General features: G+C 36.8%; 1 long non-coding RNA gene across 1 annotated transcript in view; it reads right to left on the bottom strand.

The window, feature by feature from the left end:
• The window catches only part of LOC119513932, a 43385-nt gene that overhangs the window by 25764 nt on the left and 2199 nt on the right, over positions 1–15422 (bottom strand). Inside the window, exon 2 of the long non-coding RNA XR_005212722.1 lies at positions 5842–5927. This is a non-coding gene — a long non-coding RNA (uncharacterized LOC119513932). The remainder of the gene's footprint in view (positions 1–5841; positions 5928–15422) is intronic.

Here is a 15422-nt window from a genome sequence, read left to right as displayed (position 1 = left end):
TGTAGAGAATATAACGTGGAACCCCATAGGTTGTGCCACAGACCCTCCCCTGATTTTTAAATCCTTCTCATCAGAAATCATTATTCATTATATCACTTCTGATATAGGATTGTTTTTTGTTTTTCTTTTATTTTGTTTTTGTTTTTTGGTGTTTCTTCCCCTATCTGAAATTCAAATTTGAAATTCTTAGTTTGCAGAGAAAAAGATACTATTCTGACATACTTAGACTACAAAAGAGAACAGAAGAAACAGAAAAGGGCTGTAATGAGTTACTGTGTGACTCAGTGTTCTGTTTTGCTAGAGCTTCCGTTATGCAAAATACCAGAAATGGATTGGTTTTATAAAGGGGATTTATTAGGTTACAAAGTTACAGTTCTAAGGCCATAATAGTGTCCAGACTAAGGCATCAACCATCAGCAAGATGATACCTTCACAGAAGAATGGACAATAGCACCCAGAACACCTCTATCAGTGTCTCACAGTATCGACACTTAGTTGTACAATTATCAACATACTCAATTTTAGACCATTTTCCTTGCTTGAAAAAGAAAAATATCAGATAGACACAAAGAAAACCCAAAACACCCCATAGCCCTTATCCCCGCTATTATTGACCCCTAGTATAGGTATGGTACATTGTTAACATTGATGAAAGAATACTAAGGTATTACCGTTACCTGTAGTCCATAGGTTGCAATAGGTAATTTTCCCCATATACCACTCTATTATTAACTCTTTGTACAAGTGTTGTACATTTGCAGTGGTTCATGCAAGAACTTATTTATATTTGTAGTATTCATTGGTAACATACATTATTCTAAACAACCCCTTTCAACCAAATTCACCTACAATACATAACTATTATTATAATCCCAATAATGGGCTACCCTCACCTCTATCCGTTCCCAAACATTTAAGTTCAACCTTGTTAAAAATTCTGTACATTTTACGTAACTTATGTTGGAACATTTTTATGTGTCCTTCTAAATCTCAGGGAAAGTACAGAATTGGGTTGGAACATCCTGGGAGGAGTTGGAAGAGTTACAATGGGTATAGTGGAAGACGGATAGAACTGCAGTTGTCAAAGAAACAACCCAGGCAATAAGCTGGCATCTTGCAGATCAAAAATGGCATCAGGGAAATTAGAAGACTTTTATGCATATTTGGGAGTGAGGGAAGAAATATTTACTTTGGGAACATAATGTGATTGTGGGTAAAAAGTAAATGTTCTGCCTTGACCCATTTCAAAGGCTTCAGAGACCAGTAACAAGGAGGCTTTCATAAAGGCCTTGAGGAGCCGGACCGCCAGTCTTATTTGCCCCAGACTAATGTCTGAGAGGCCGGCCCAGGATATGTGGGCAGGACTTGTCTGATATTCCCTTGATCTCCTCCCCTGGAACATTCAAAGGGTACACTGTGTTCTGGGAAAAGCTGATACAAAGTGGTGGTACAAAGCACAAGACAAATTCTGAAAAACTTGTCTACTGGACTTAAGTCTGACAAGGTATCTAGAAAGTATTAAAAACATAAAACAGACCATATAAAATTTTAAACTTAAATTAAAATTTAAAATAAAAGAAGAAATCACCGTAAATGAAGACAAATTCCAAATGACAAATCAAGAAAAATACTTTGTACCACTTGATAGTGTTAATGTCCCCTAGGGCAAACAAATCCTTAGGGGGAAAAAAAGGATAAAAACATAATTGGCAGTTCATAGAAAATAATATACAAATGGCTAATAAAACATGAAAATATTTTCAACTTCACCAATAATTTTAAAATACAAATGAATGCAGCAGTGAGAAATGTTTTCACCTAATAGAGAGGAAACAATGTAAAAGGCCAATACTACCCAGTCACTTTCCAGGTTATGACAATTAGGCAATTTTGTTTTGTTGATGAAAATGTAAATTGGTACAGCTTTTTTGTGGGATTATATGACAATGCTCATTAATGTCTACAATGTATATTCCTTTTAAAGCATCAATCCTCTACTAGAAATATATCATACAGGTATAGTCATATAAGTGGAAAAAGACGTATGTACAAGGTTGTTCATTGCAGCATTATATTACAATAGGAATAAAAACCTAGGTTCAATGTAAATATCCAATCAATAGGGAAATTGTTAAATTAATTAGTAAACATCTACTCAATGGAAAACTGGAGCCATTAAGAATTTTTAAAATATTTATAAGAGGAAGGGAATTTCATTTTTTGACTTTGCTTTCTCTGCAAGAACACTTGAATGTGTGGGCCACAAGAGCTGGATTCAGGCAGAAAGTAACAGAGATTAGTATCTTGTTTCTGCATCAATGCTTAGTTCAATAAATTATCACAAAGCAATATACCCATTAACAGCTCAGATGCCCTCTCAGGCACCCTCCAGTCACGATTGCACCCCCCAATGGTAACTACTTCCTGACTTTTATCACCATATATTCATTTTGCCTGTTTTGAACCTTCTATAAATGTAATCATACAGTATTTTCTTTTGTATCTTGCTACTTTGGTCATCATTGTTTTTGAGCTATATTTACATTGAATGTTGCTACAGTTTGTTAATTTTCTTGCTACATAGTTTTTTTTTAATAACTACATCACAATTTATTTATCCATTCTTCAACTGTGTTGTTTCTAGATTTGGGCTATTATGAACAATGCTTAATGAACATTTTTTTACATATCTTTTGGTTCAAACATGACCACATTTCTATTGGGTATATACCAGTAGTGAAACTGTTGTGTAATAGTCTGTGTGTATGTTCAGCTTTAGTAGATACTGTCAAAGAGTTTTCCAAAATAGTTGTGCTAATTTACATTCCCACCAGCTGCGGGAATGAGCTGTGTGTATGAGAGTTTCAGTTGCTTATATAAAAAGTCTGGAAGGATAAATATTAAATTTAACAGTAGCTACTTCTAGGGTATGGGATTAGGAAAGAATGGGGACTGTATAGTTTATGTCCCCCCCTTTTTTTTACAAAAAAAAAAAGCATGTATTTCTTTTTTAAAAAGATAAAAGTATTTTAAAGTAGGGTCAAGTGTGGGTGATTTTCTTCTTTTCTATATCCTATTGATGTTACAATTTTAAAAGGAGTATTTTAAATATAAGAACAGAGATCTGGTCCAAAAAATGGAAAACATAATTAAGGTAATGAGTTAGTACTAAGAGTTCAGTCAGTAGGCATCAGATTTAATTTTGAGCTGCCTGACAGTCCAGGCAGGAAAGATACTGAGTAAATGGGTAAACGGGTGTTCTCAATATTGATGAGATATGACAAGAGCCTGGGAGCAAGAATCCTCATCCATTGCTTGATTAAGGAATGGCCAGATTTTGGGCAGCATAGTTGGAAACCAGATTTCAAGAAATAGGGGAATGAGGTAGGAGGTAGGTGGGAATAATTAGAGAGACTGAAAAGTAGGTTTGAAGTAGATTGTGAAGGGCTTTAAAAGCCATAGTATGAAATGTAGACTTGTTGATTTGGGCAATGATGAATCACCAGAGATCTTTAATCAGGGAGGTAAAATGATATATTTATGCGTTAGAAATATACCCTTGTAGCAGTAACTATGTCCAGTAACCCAATACCCCACCTTTCTGTCTACTTTTCAGGAGGAATATATGTATATATATAGCTTGATATAACCATTGGCTCCAGGGACCAGGTCTCTACTTCCCAATCATGCAGCAGACCAGCAGGCCAACAGCAAGGCAGAGATGAGCCCTTCCAGTTCCCATTGAATTTTTTCTCAAACCAGGTCTGGGAAACAGACCCCAGTTCTCTTCCTCAACAAGAAGAACCCTTCAGGACCACTACCACCTCCCCCAATTACCTTCTTATTATGAATCTCAGACTGCACTCATCAGGTAGAATATCCCCTTTAACTGTGTCAGGAAGGATTAAATCCATTTTGGAGGTACTTCATGGCGGTGGGGAGATCTCCTGAGATTTAGCTATTGCTGTTGGAAACTAGATTCTTCAGTACCAGACTAAGTAGAAATTGGAGAGTTTAGAATTTGGGTCTTTAATTTATGAAAGGAAGGAATTTCATTTATTGACTTTGATTTCTCTGCAAGAATGTCTGAGTGTGTGGGTCACAAGATCTGGATTCAGATAGGAAATAATAAGCCCTAATTCGGCCTCATACCTAAGCTTAAGCTATAGCTTAGTATTGCAGTCCTTGTATTTTGTACATATTAAGGAATTGAACTTCAATAGCTTAGTATTGCAGTCCTTGTATTTTGTACATATTAAGGAATTGAACTTCAATTCCTACTTCATCAAATTTTTTTGGTGCATGTTCTCCATAATTAGAATTGGAGTGGAGGTGGGAAGGGAGGTGAGGATAGGGGCATCCAAAATCTTCAAAAACACTGTTAGGAAGGGGTAGATTAGTATGACATTTTTTACAGGGAAATTTGGCAATATTTATCAAATTTTTAAACGTACATACCCTTTCATTCAGTAATTTCATATGTGCAAAGCTATAAGTAATTTTTATTGCAATATTATTAACAATACTAAAAACTGGAAATAATTTAAATATTTCTCAGCAGGAGACTGGCTAAATTATGGTTCATTCATTTTATACCATTAAGATTTTTCTGATTACAAGCAAAAGAAACAGTCTAGGTAGTTGTGCCGGTTTGGATGTATTATGTCCCCCAAAGTGCCACGTTCTTTAAAGCAATCCTGTGGGTCCCGATGTATTAGTGTTGATTAGGTTGGAAACTTTGGATTAGGCTGTTTCCATAGAGATGTGACCCACCCAACTGTGGGTAATACCTCTGATTAGTTTATTTCTGTGGAGTTGTGGCCCCGCCCTTTCAGTGTGTGTCTTGATTAGTTCACTGGTGCCCTATAAAAGCTCAAAAACAGAAGGACCTCAGAGCAGCTGCAGCCAAGAGAGACATTTGGAAGATGGCCATTGGAAGTTGACTTTTGCTACTCCAGAGTTTGCCTGGGAGAAACTAAGAGAATACCCCCAGATGCCTAGAGAGAAACGTCCTGGGAGAAAGCCATTTTGAAACACAAACTGGGAGCAAAGGAAGAAGATGCCAGCAATGTGCCTTCCCAGACAACACAGATGTTTGAGATGCCACTGGCCATTCTTCTGTGAAGGTACCCTATTGTTGATGCCTTAGCTTGGACACTTTTATGGCCTAAGACTGTAACTTTGTAACCAAATAAACCCCCTTTATAAAAGCCAATCCATTTCTGGTATTTGGCATAATGGCAGTATCAGCAAACCGGAACAGTAGTTTTGGCAAAAAAGGGAGTACAGAAAATACTAAATTTCATGAAAAGGAAGGAAAGTTTGAAGAATTAATAACCAGGAATATAAGTAATCAGGGCAGGTTCACAGAAGAATGAGGGACTCGCCCTGTTTACTTCCTGTAACTCTGCACTATATGTGTTTGTCTAGTAAGAAGGATACGTGTTTATAATTTTAAAAACTTTAAGAAAGAATTTTATTGGTTTTTGTTTTCTTACAAACACCAGCATGAATGACATATTCTTAGGGCAGCATTGTAGACTCCTTAGGCCCAGTTTTACTATTTGTACAGATCTCTGAGTATCTCTTTCAAAATTCTCCTAGACATATCATATTAGTTCTCTGTTGCTTTGTAGCAATATCACCCCAAAACTTGGTGGCTTAAAACAACAAACATTTCTTATTTCACAATTTCTATTGGCCAGGAATTCCAAAGGGGCTTAGCTGAATGGTTCTGACCAGGTTCTTTCACGACATTGCAATTTAAATGTCAACTGGGACTGTAGTCATCTCAAGACTGGACTGGGGCTGGAGAATTGACTGTCAAGATCACTCACTCACATGGTAGTTTGCAGGACTCCTCGGTTTCTCACTAGCTGTTGGCTGGGGGCCTCAGTTTAGAACAGGCAGAAGAAAGAATCAGCAAACTAAAAGACAAGACAATCAAAATCATACAGTTAGAAGAACAGATAGAGAAAAAAACAGAAAAAAATTGAGCAGTGTCTCAGGGATTTCAGTGACAGTACAAAGTGTGCAAACATACACATCATGGGTGTCCCTGCAGGAGAAGGAAAAAGGGGCAGAAAGAATATCTGAGGAAATCATGACCAAAAATTTCTTGACTCGTATGAAAGACATAAATATACAAGTCTAAAAAGCGCAACATATTCCAAAGAGAAAAAATCCTAATAGACCTACTCTGAGACACATACTAATAAGAATGTCAAGTGCCAAAGATAAAGAGAGATTTCTGAAAGCAGCAAGAGAAAAGCAATTCATCACATACAAGGCAGACTCAATAAGACTAAGTGTCAATTCTCATCAGAAACCACAGAGGTTAGAAGGCAGTAGTTAGAAATATTTAAGATACTGAAAGAGAAAAACTGCCAGGCAAAAATTCTTTATCCAGCAAAACTGTCCTTAAAAATGAGGGAGAGCTTAAAATATTCACAGATAAACAGAAACAGAGAGAGTATGTCAACAAGAGACCCGCCCTACAAGAATCATTAAAGGGAGTTCTGCAGGTTGAAAGGAAAGGCAGGAGAGAGTAGCTTCGAGTAGTGTGAAGAAATGGAGATTTTCAGTAAGGGTAAATAAAAGGGTAATTGCAAAACCCAATAGTACTGTATCCTCAATATATAACTCTACTCTTCAATTCCTATAAGAGTGAGAATACAAGTTAACATGAAAAAGGCATATTTCCTGATAATGGACCTGCAAAATATAATGAGGTAAAGGGGGAAAAACAACATAAAGAGGGGAAACAGAGGTATATGGGAACAAAGAATGTGTACGTCATTGAAACAAGATTGGTATCTTTTCAATTAGTAGGTTATTGATGTAGGATGGTAATATAAACTCCAGGGTAACCACAAAGAAAATATTTTTAAAATATACAGAAATAGAAATGGGGGAGGAGCACTCAGACAAATCACAAAAGATCAATCATACAGAAAAGGTGGTTGCAAAAAAGGAAAACAGAGACAAAAAAAAAGACATGACACATAAAACCAAAGAACATCATGAAACATGACAACATGGATGAACCACGAAGGCATAATGCTGAGTGAAATAAGCCAGACACAAAAGGAGAGATATTGTATGTTACCACTAATGTGAACTCTGTAAAAAAGTAAAATAAGTGTCTTATAATGTAGAATATAGGGGACCTAGAGATAGAGAGAAACTAGGGAAGGGGGACTATTCCAGTTTGCTAATGCTGCCCTTTTGCAAAACACCAGAAATAGATTAGCTTTTATAAAGGGGATTTATTTGGTTACGAAGTTACAGTCTTAAGACCATAAAGTGTCCAAGGTAACACATCAACAATTGGATACCTTCACTGGAGAAAGGCTATTGGCATCCGAAAAACCTCTGTTAGCTGGGAAGGCATGTGGCTGGCATCCACTTGCTCCCAGGTTGCATTTCAAAATGCCTTTCTCCAAAAAGTCTGTCAGCTTCCAACAGCCATCTTCAAAATGTTTCTCTCAGCTGCAGCTAGCTGTGAGCTCCTTCTGTCTGAGCTTTTATAGGGCTCCAGTGAACTAATCAAGGCTAACGCTGAATGGGCACAGCCATGCCTCCACGGAAATTATCTAATCAGAGTTATCACCTACAGTTGGGTGGCTCACATCTCCATGGAAACAACCTAATCCAAAGTTTCCAAATTAATCAACACTAATACATCTGCCCCCACAAGACTGCATTCAAGAATATGGCATTTTGGGGGACATAATACATTCAAACTGGCGCGGAGAATGATAATCTAATATGTACAGATATGATAATGAGGATGAACTTAATGGTATGGGAATGATCAGGTGTGACTATGTTTTATTAATAAGTATCAGTGATGCATTGAAGGCAAACATATACATAAATGGTTGTTTAAAGGCATGTAACCCATAGAGTAGCACCACAAACCTAAATAAGTGTTAGCATGATATACTTACAAGGTATGACACTGGTGCAGAGGGTTAACAACAGAGTGGGATATGGAAAAACTACCCTTTATATATTAAAGACTATGTTTAATAGAAATACCTTACAATACTACACTAATACTTGGGATGAACAATTAACAGCTGATAAGAGCTCTGGGATGTATTATGTTATGATAATTGTTTAAAATTGAAAGTGATGATTGTAAAACTAAGTGAAAACAATGTAAGAAACTGACTGTTTAGCTTGGGATAAAATATATATTAAGTGAAATCAGGAACCCACTACTTAAAAAATCAAGCTCTCAACTTGAGGCTTGCTCTTGTGAAACTTAGGGTTGTAAATGGGAGGCTGAGCCCTCCTATCATTATGACTAAGAGGCACCTCCAGGGAATCTCTTTTGTTGCTCAAATGTGGCCTTTCTCTCTCTAAACCCAACTCAGCAAATTAACTCATTAATCTACCCCCATGAGGGACATGACTCCTAGGGAATAAATCTCCCTGGCAAGGTAGGACATGATGCCCAGGAATGAGCTGAGCCCTGGCAGCGAGGGATTGAAAATGCCTACTTACCAAAGGAGAAAAAAAAAAAGAAAGGTAACAAGCTGAGGTCACAGTGACTGAGCAATCCCAAATAGAGTGAAGAGGCTATCCTGGAGATTACTCTTATGCAAGCTCGAACTAGACATCCAAAATGGCCACAGTATGCCATGCCCTTACCAAAAGTAGTCCCCAAATACCTAGGTCCCTACCTGAGATTCCATAAAAGATTCACTCATTTAAGTTTTATCTCGCAGAAACTTAAATACACCAGAGTGTTCCTATGCCAAATCCTAAAACCCAGAGTCAACAGCCTCTTTAAGAACAACAATGAGTTGCGGTATACTTCCCCATACTGTTGATACCCCCTTTCAATATGAACAAATTAGGGTGCTCACTGCCTAGACATCCCTGAAGACTGAGAAAGTGATTAAACAAGAGGAAGGGGTAGCAACAGGCAAGATAGGATTTAACAAAGGTCTATGAACACTGAAACTTATATATATATATATATTTAGATGCTGGGGTGTTGGAATAGCTGGAAGGAGGTAAATGACATGACAGAACTGTAACCTACAATATCCTTTGAAATTTGCTCTATAGCTACTCATTGAATTGTGCTTTGAAAGTCTTCATCTTTTTGTATATACCCTATATTGTATAAGGAAAGAATTGAAGCTGTGGAACTGTCACCCATAATAATTTTTGAAATTACCTATATAACTGCTTGTTGAGCTGTACTTTGAAAGTTAACACCCTTCTATATACATGTATATTTCCAATAACGGAAATAGCTGAAGTTGTGGAACTGTGACCCATGATATACTTTGAAACTCATTCTCTAACTACTTGTTAAGTCGTACTTTGAAAGTTATCACTGTTATGTATACATGTTAAAGTTCACAAAGAAAGCATTAAAAAAACTTATCAGATTTAAATGTATGAAATATTAAATATAGATCGTTAAATAAGTTTTAAAAAACAAAGAAAAAGGCTGAAATAAGTACTGCCTTTACAGTAATAACACTGCAAGTTAAGGGATTATACTCCCCAATCAAAAAACACAGAGTGGCAGAATGGATAAAAAAGCAAGGCCCAACTATATGTTCTTTTTATAAAATGCAATTTTATTGAGATATAATCACATAACATACAATCATTCAAAGTGTACAATGAGTGGTTCACAGTCTCATCATATAGTTGTGCATTCATCACCAAAATCAAACTTTGAATATTTTCATTACTTCAAAGAATAAAGATTAAAATAGAAAAGAACATCCAAAACATCCCATTCCCCTCCTCCCCCATTGTTCATTTACTTTTTAAAAAAATAGTTTAATTGAGATATATTCATATACCCTACAGTCATCCACAGTATACAATCATTCACAGCACCATCATACATTTGTATGTTAATCACTAGAATCAATTTTTTAAGCTTTTCCTTCCTCCAAAATAAAAATAAAAGTGAAAAAGAACACCTAAATCTTTCCATCCCCTCCATTCCACCCTATTCTTCATCTAATTTTTGTCCCCATTTTCCCACTCATCTGTCCATACACTGGATAAAGGGATTGCAAGCCACAGGTTTTCACAATCACACAGTCACACCATGCAAGCTACATAGTTATACGACAATCTTGAAGAACCAAGGTCACTGGGTTTCAGTTCAACAGCTTCAGGTATTTCCCTCTAGCCATTCCAACATACTAAAAACTAAAAAATGGAATCTATATAGCACATAAGAATATCCTCCAGAATGACCTCGACTCCATTTGAAATCTCTCAGCCATTGGAACCTTATTTTGTTTCATCTCTCTTCCCCCTTTTGGTCAAGAAGATCCTTTCAATCCCACAGTGCTGGGTCCAGGCTCATCCCCAGAAGTTATTTCCTACATCACCAGGGAGTATTTACACCCCTGGGTGTCATGTCTCATGTAGTGGGGAGGGTGGTGAGTTCACCTGCTGAGTGGGCTTAGAAGAGTGGGGGCCACATCTGAGCAACAAAGAGGCTCTCTGGGGGGAGCTCCTAGGCACAATTATAAGTAGGCTTAGCCTCTCCCTTGCAGCAAGTAGTCTCAGAAGGGAAAGCCCCCAGATCAAGGGCTCGGCCCACTAAATTGGCAGTCCTCAATGTTTGTGGGAAAATGAGTAATGACCCAGGTGGGGAAGTCCAAAATTTCTGCATTTCTCCCCAGTTCCTCAGGGGACCCCACAAATATGCTTTTACTCTCTACCCATATCACTCTGGGATGTATTGGAATTTCACCCCAGCCTGTACAAACTCACCAAATCCCACTTCCCATTCAAAGTTCCATGTACATATGGTATTCAAACAAACTGATTATACAAGTTAAATTATCTAGTGTGCTACAGAAAATATAGATCCTGCACCAAAATATAGATCTCCTCCCTTGGTCTCACACAAAACCAACTATATGTACTTTACAAGAGACTCACGTTAGACCCAAAGACACAAATAGATTAAAAGCAAAAGGTTGGAAAAAGATATTCCATGCAAATAATAACCAATAGCTTCTCTATTTTGGAGTAGCTACATTAATGGAGTAGCTACATTAATATTGGACATAATAGACTTTAAGTTAAAACTGTTACAAGAGAAAAAGGGCATTATATATTAATAAAAGGGGCAGTCCACCAAAAAAAATAATAAAAATCAAGTATTTATGCACCTAACCGGTGTGCCCCAAAATACATGATGTAAACACTGGCAAAACTCAAGGGAGAAATAGACACCTCTACAATCACAGTTGGAGACTTCAATATTCCACTCTCATCAAGAGATAGAACAGCTAGACAGAAGTTCAATAAGGAAACAGAGAACTTGAATAAATTAGACATAATAGTCACACAGAACATTCCACCCCAAAACAGCAGGCTATACATTCTTCTCAAGTGCCCATGGATCATTCTCCAGGAGACACCACATGTTGAGTCACAAAATAGGTCTCAATAAATTGAAAGATTGAAATAATATGAAGCATCTTCTCTTATCAGAATAGAATGAAGCTGGAAATTGATAAGAGGCAGGTAACTGGGAAATCCATAAATATATGGAAGTTAAATAACACACTTTTAAACAACCAGTAGATCCAAAAAATGCAAGGAAAATCAATAAATATCTTGCAAAAAATGAAAATGAAAACACAACATATCAAAACTTATGGGATGCAGCAAAGGCAGTACTGAGAGGGAAATTCATAGCCCTAAATGCCTACATTAAAAAGGAAGAAAGAGCTAAAATTAAAGACCTAACTGCACAACTGGAGGAACTAGAAAAAGAACAGCTAACTAACCCCAAAAGCAGAAGGAAAGAAAAAAGAAAGATTAGAGCAGAAATAAATGAAGTTGAGAACAAAAAACAAAAACAAACAAACAAAAAACAACAGAGAAAATTAACAAAGCAAAACGTTGGTTCTTTAAAAAGTTCAATAAAATTAACAAACCCTTACTAGACTGACAAAGAATAAAACAGAGAAGAGGCAAATAAATAAAATCAGAAATGAGAGGGGGGACATTACTACTGACCCAAAAGAAATAAAGGGAATCATTAGAAGATACCATGAACAGCTGTATGCCAACAAATTAGACAACCTAAATAAAATGGAAAAATTCCTAGGAACACAGAAACAATGTACACTGACCGCAGAAGAAACAGAAGACCTCAACAGATCAATTACAAGTAAAGAGATTAAATCAGTCATCAAAAACTCCCCAACAAACAAAATCCCAGGACCAGATGGCTTCAAAAGCAATCATCTCATACCATATAAACAAAATAAATCAAAATCCTGCTCAAACTCTTCCAAAAAACTGAAGAGGAGGGAACACTACCTAACTTATTCTATGAAGCCAACATCACTGTCAGACCAAACCCTGATAAAAATATTACAAGAAAGAAAACTACTGACCAATCTCTCTAATGAATTTAAATGCAAAAATCCTCAACAAAATATTCGCATATTTGATCTCCTGTTGGATTCTTTAATTCTTTAATTAAAAGAATTAAAAATTATTTTAATTCTGCAAACTAAAAGAATTAATACACTATGATGAAGCAGGATTTACCAAGTGCAAGGTGGTTCAACATGAGAAAATCAATTAATGTATTTACCATATAAATAAAACAAAGGAAAAAAACCAACCGAATCATTTCAAGTGATACATAAAAGGTATTTAGGTTGTCTAATTTGTTGGTAAATGTATACGGAAGGGTAGCCAAAACCATCTTGATAAAGAAAAGCAAAGTTAGAGAATCCCCACTTCTGAATTTTAAAACTTATTACAAAGCTATTGTAATCAAAACAGCATGGTCCTGGCACAACAACAGACACATAGACCAATGGAATTGAATTGAGAGTTCAGAAAAATACCTTTACATCTATGGCTAAGTCCACCCAATTCAGAAAGAATAGTCTCTTCAACAAATGGTTCTGGGAAAACTGGATATCCATATGCAAAAGAATGAAAGAGAACACCTATCTCACACCATATAAACAAAATAACTCAAAATGGATCAAAGACCTACATATAAGAACCAGAACTATAAAACTCCTAGAATAAAATGTAGGAAAGCATCTTCAAGATTTTGTTGTAGAAGGTGGTTTCTTAGACTTTACACCATAAACAGAATTAACAAAAAAAAAATAAATAGGATTTCATCAAAATTAAAAATTTTGGAGCCTGTTCTAGTTTGCTAATGCTGCCGGAATGCAAAACACGAGAGACGGACTGGCTTTTATAAAAGGGAGTTTATTTGGTTACACAGTTACAGTCTTAAGGTCATAAAGTGTCCAAGGTAACACATCAGCAATCGGGTACCTTCACTGTAGGATGGCCAATGGTGTCTGGAAAACCTCTGTTAGCTGGGAAGGCACGTGGCTGGTGTCTGCTCCAAAGTTCTGGTTTCAAAACAGCTTTCTCCCAGGATGTTCCTCTCTAGGTTGCAGTTCCTCAAAAATGTCACTCTCAGTTGCTTTTGGGGCATTTGTCCTCTCTTAGCTTCTCCAGAACAAGAGTCTGCTTTCAACGGCTGTCTTCAAACTGTCTCTCATCTGCAGCTCCTCTCTCAGCTCCTGGGCATTCAAAGTGTCCCTCTTGGTGGTAGCTCCTCTTCAAAATGTCACTCTCAGCTGCACTGAGTTCCTTCTGTTTGTCAGCTCATTTATATGGCTCCAGTGATTAAATTTAGACCCACCCTGAATGGGCGGGCCAACACCTCCATGGAAATTATCCAACCAGAGTCATCACCCACAGTTGCGTGGGGTGCATCTCCATGGAAACACTCAAAGAATTACAATCTAATTAACACAGATAGGTCTGCCCACACAGGATTACATCAAAGGTAATGGCATTTGGGGGGACATAATACACTCAAAGTGGCACACAGCCTCATAAAGGACTTCATGAAAATAAAAAGACAACCTGCCTAATGGGAGAAAATATTTGAAAATCACATATCTGATAATGGTTTCATATCTAGAATATATAAAGAAATCTTACAACTCAACAACAGACAAACAACCGATTAAAAAGTGGGTAAAAGATTACTCTCAGGGCTGCAAATCTCCCTGGCAATGTGGGACATGACTCTCGGGGATGAACCTGGACCCAGCATCATAGGATTGAGAAAATCTTCTTGACCTTAAGGGGGAAGCGAAATAAAACAAAATAAAGTTTCAGTGGCTGAGAGATTTCACATGGAGTTGAGAGGTCACTCTGGAGGGCAATCTTATGTGCTATATAGATATCTCTTTTAGTTTTTAGTGTATTGGAATAGCTAGAAGGAAATACCTGAAACTGTTGAACTGCAACCCAGTAGCCTTGATTCTGGAAGATGATTGCATAACTATGTAGCTTACATGGTATGACCATGTAATTGTGAAAACTTTGTGGCTCATGCTCCCTTTGTCCAGTGTATGGACAGATGAGTGGAAAAATGGGGACAAAAACTAAATGAAAGATGGGTGGGATAGGGAGGATGGAATGCTTTGGGTGTTCTTTTTTATTTTTATTCTTATTTTCATTCCTTTTGCAGTGAGGAGAATGTTCAGAAATTGATTGGGGTGATGAATGCACAACAATATGATGGTACTGTGTACAGTTGATTGTACACTATGGATGATTGCATGGTACGTGAATATAGCTCAATAAAACTGAATTTTTTTTAAGAAGTGGGCAAAAGACTCAAATAGACATTTCTCTAAAGAATACATAAAAACATCCAAAAAGCACATGAAATGATGCTCAACATCATTGGTTATCATGGAAATACAAATCAAAACCATGAGATACCTTTTCACATTCACTAGAATGGCTAATATTAAAAAAAGGAAAAATAAGTTTTGGAGAGGATGTGCAGAAATAAGAACACTTGTTCATTGTTGGTGGGAATGTAAAATGGTGCAGCAGCTGTGGAAAAAAATTTGGCAATTCCTCAGAAAAGTCAAATATAAAATTACCATTTGACCCAGCAATCCCACTTCTAGATACATACCCAAAAGAACTGGAAGCAGGAACTCAAACAGATATTTACACACCGATGTCAAAAGCAGCATTGTCCACAGTAGCCAAAAGATGGAAGCAACCCAGTGTCCATCAACAGATGAATAAACAAATTATGGTATATACATACAATAGAATATTATTCAGCTGGGAAAGGGAATGGAGCTCTGATGCATGCTGCAACATGGATAAACCCTGAGGGCATTCATGTTCAGTGAAATAAGCCAGACACAAAAGTACAAATATTATATGATCTGACTGCCAAGAAGTAATTAGAATAACAAATTCATAGAGTCAGAAAGTAGAATAAAAGTTACCAGGGGTGGCTTTAAAAAAATGGAGACTTAATTCTTGATTGGAGTAATCAAAAAGTTTTGGTAATGACTGGTGGTTATACTAGCACAGCCTTATGACTG

This window comes from Choloepus didactylus, chromosome 18 (genome assembly GCF_015220235.1).
Source record: "Choloepus didactylus isolate mChoDid1 chromosome 18, mChoDid1.pri, whole genome shotgun sequence".
Lineage (NCBI taxonomy): Eukaryota > Metazoa > Chordata > Mammalia > Pilosa > Megalonychidae > Choloepus > Choloepus didactylus.
Note: the sequence above shows the minus strand (reverse complement) of the source record. Positions and strands in the feature narration are given on the sequence as shown.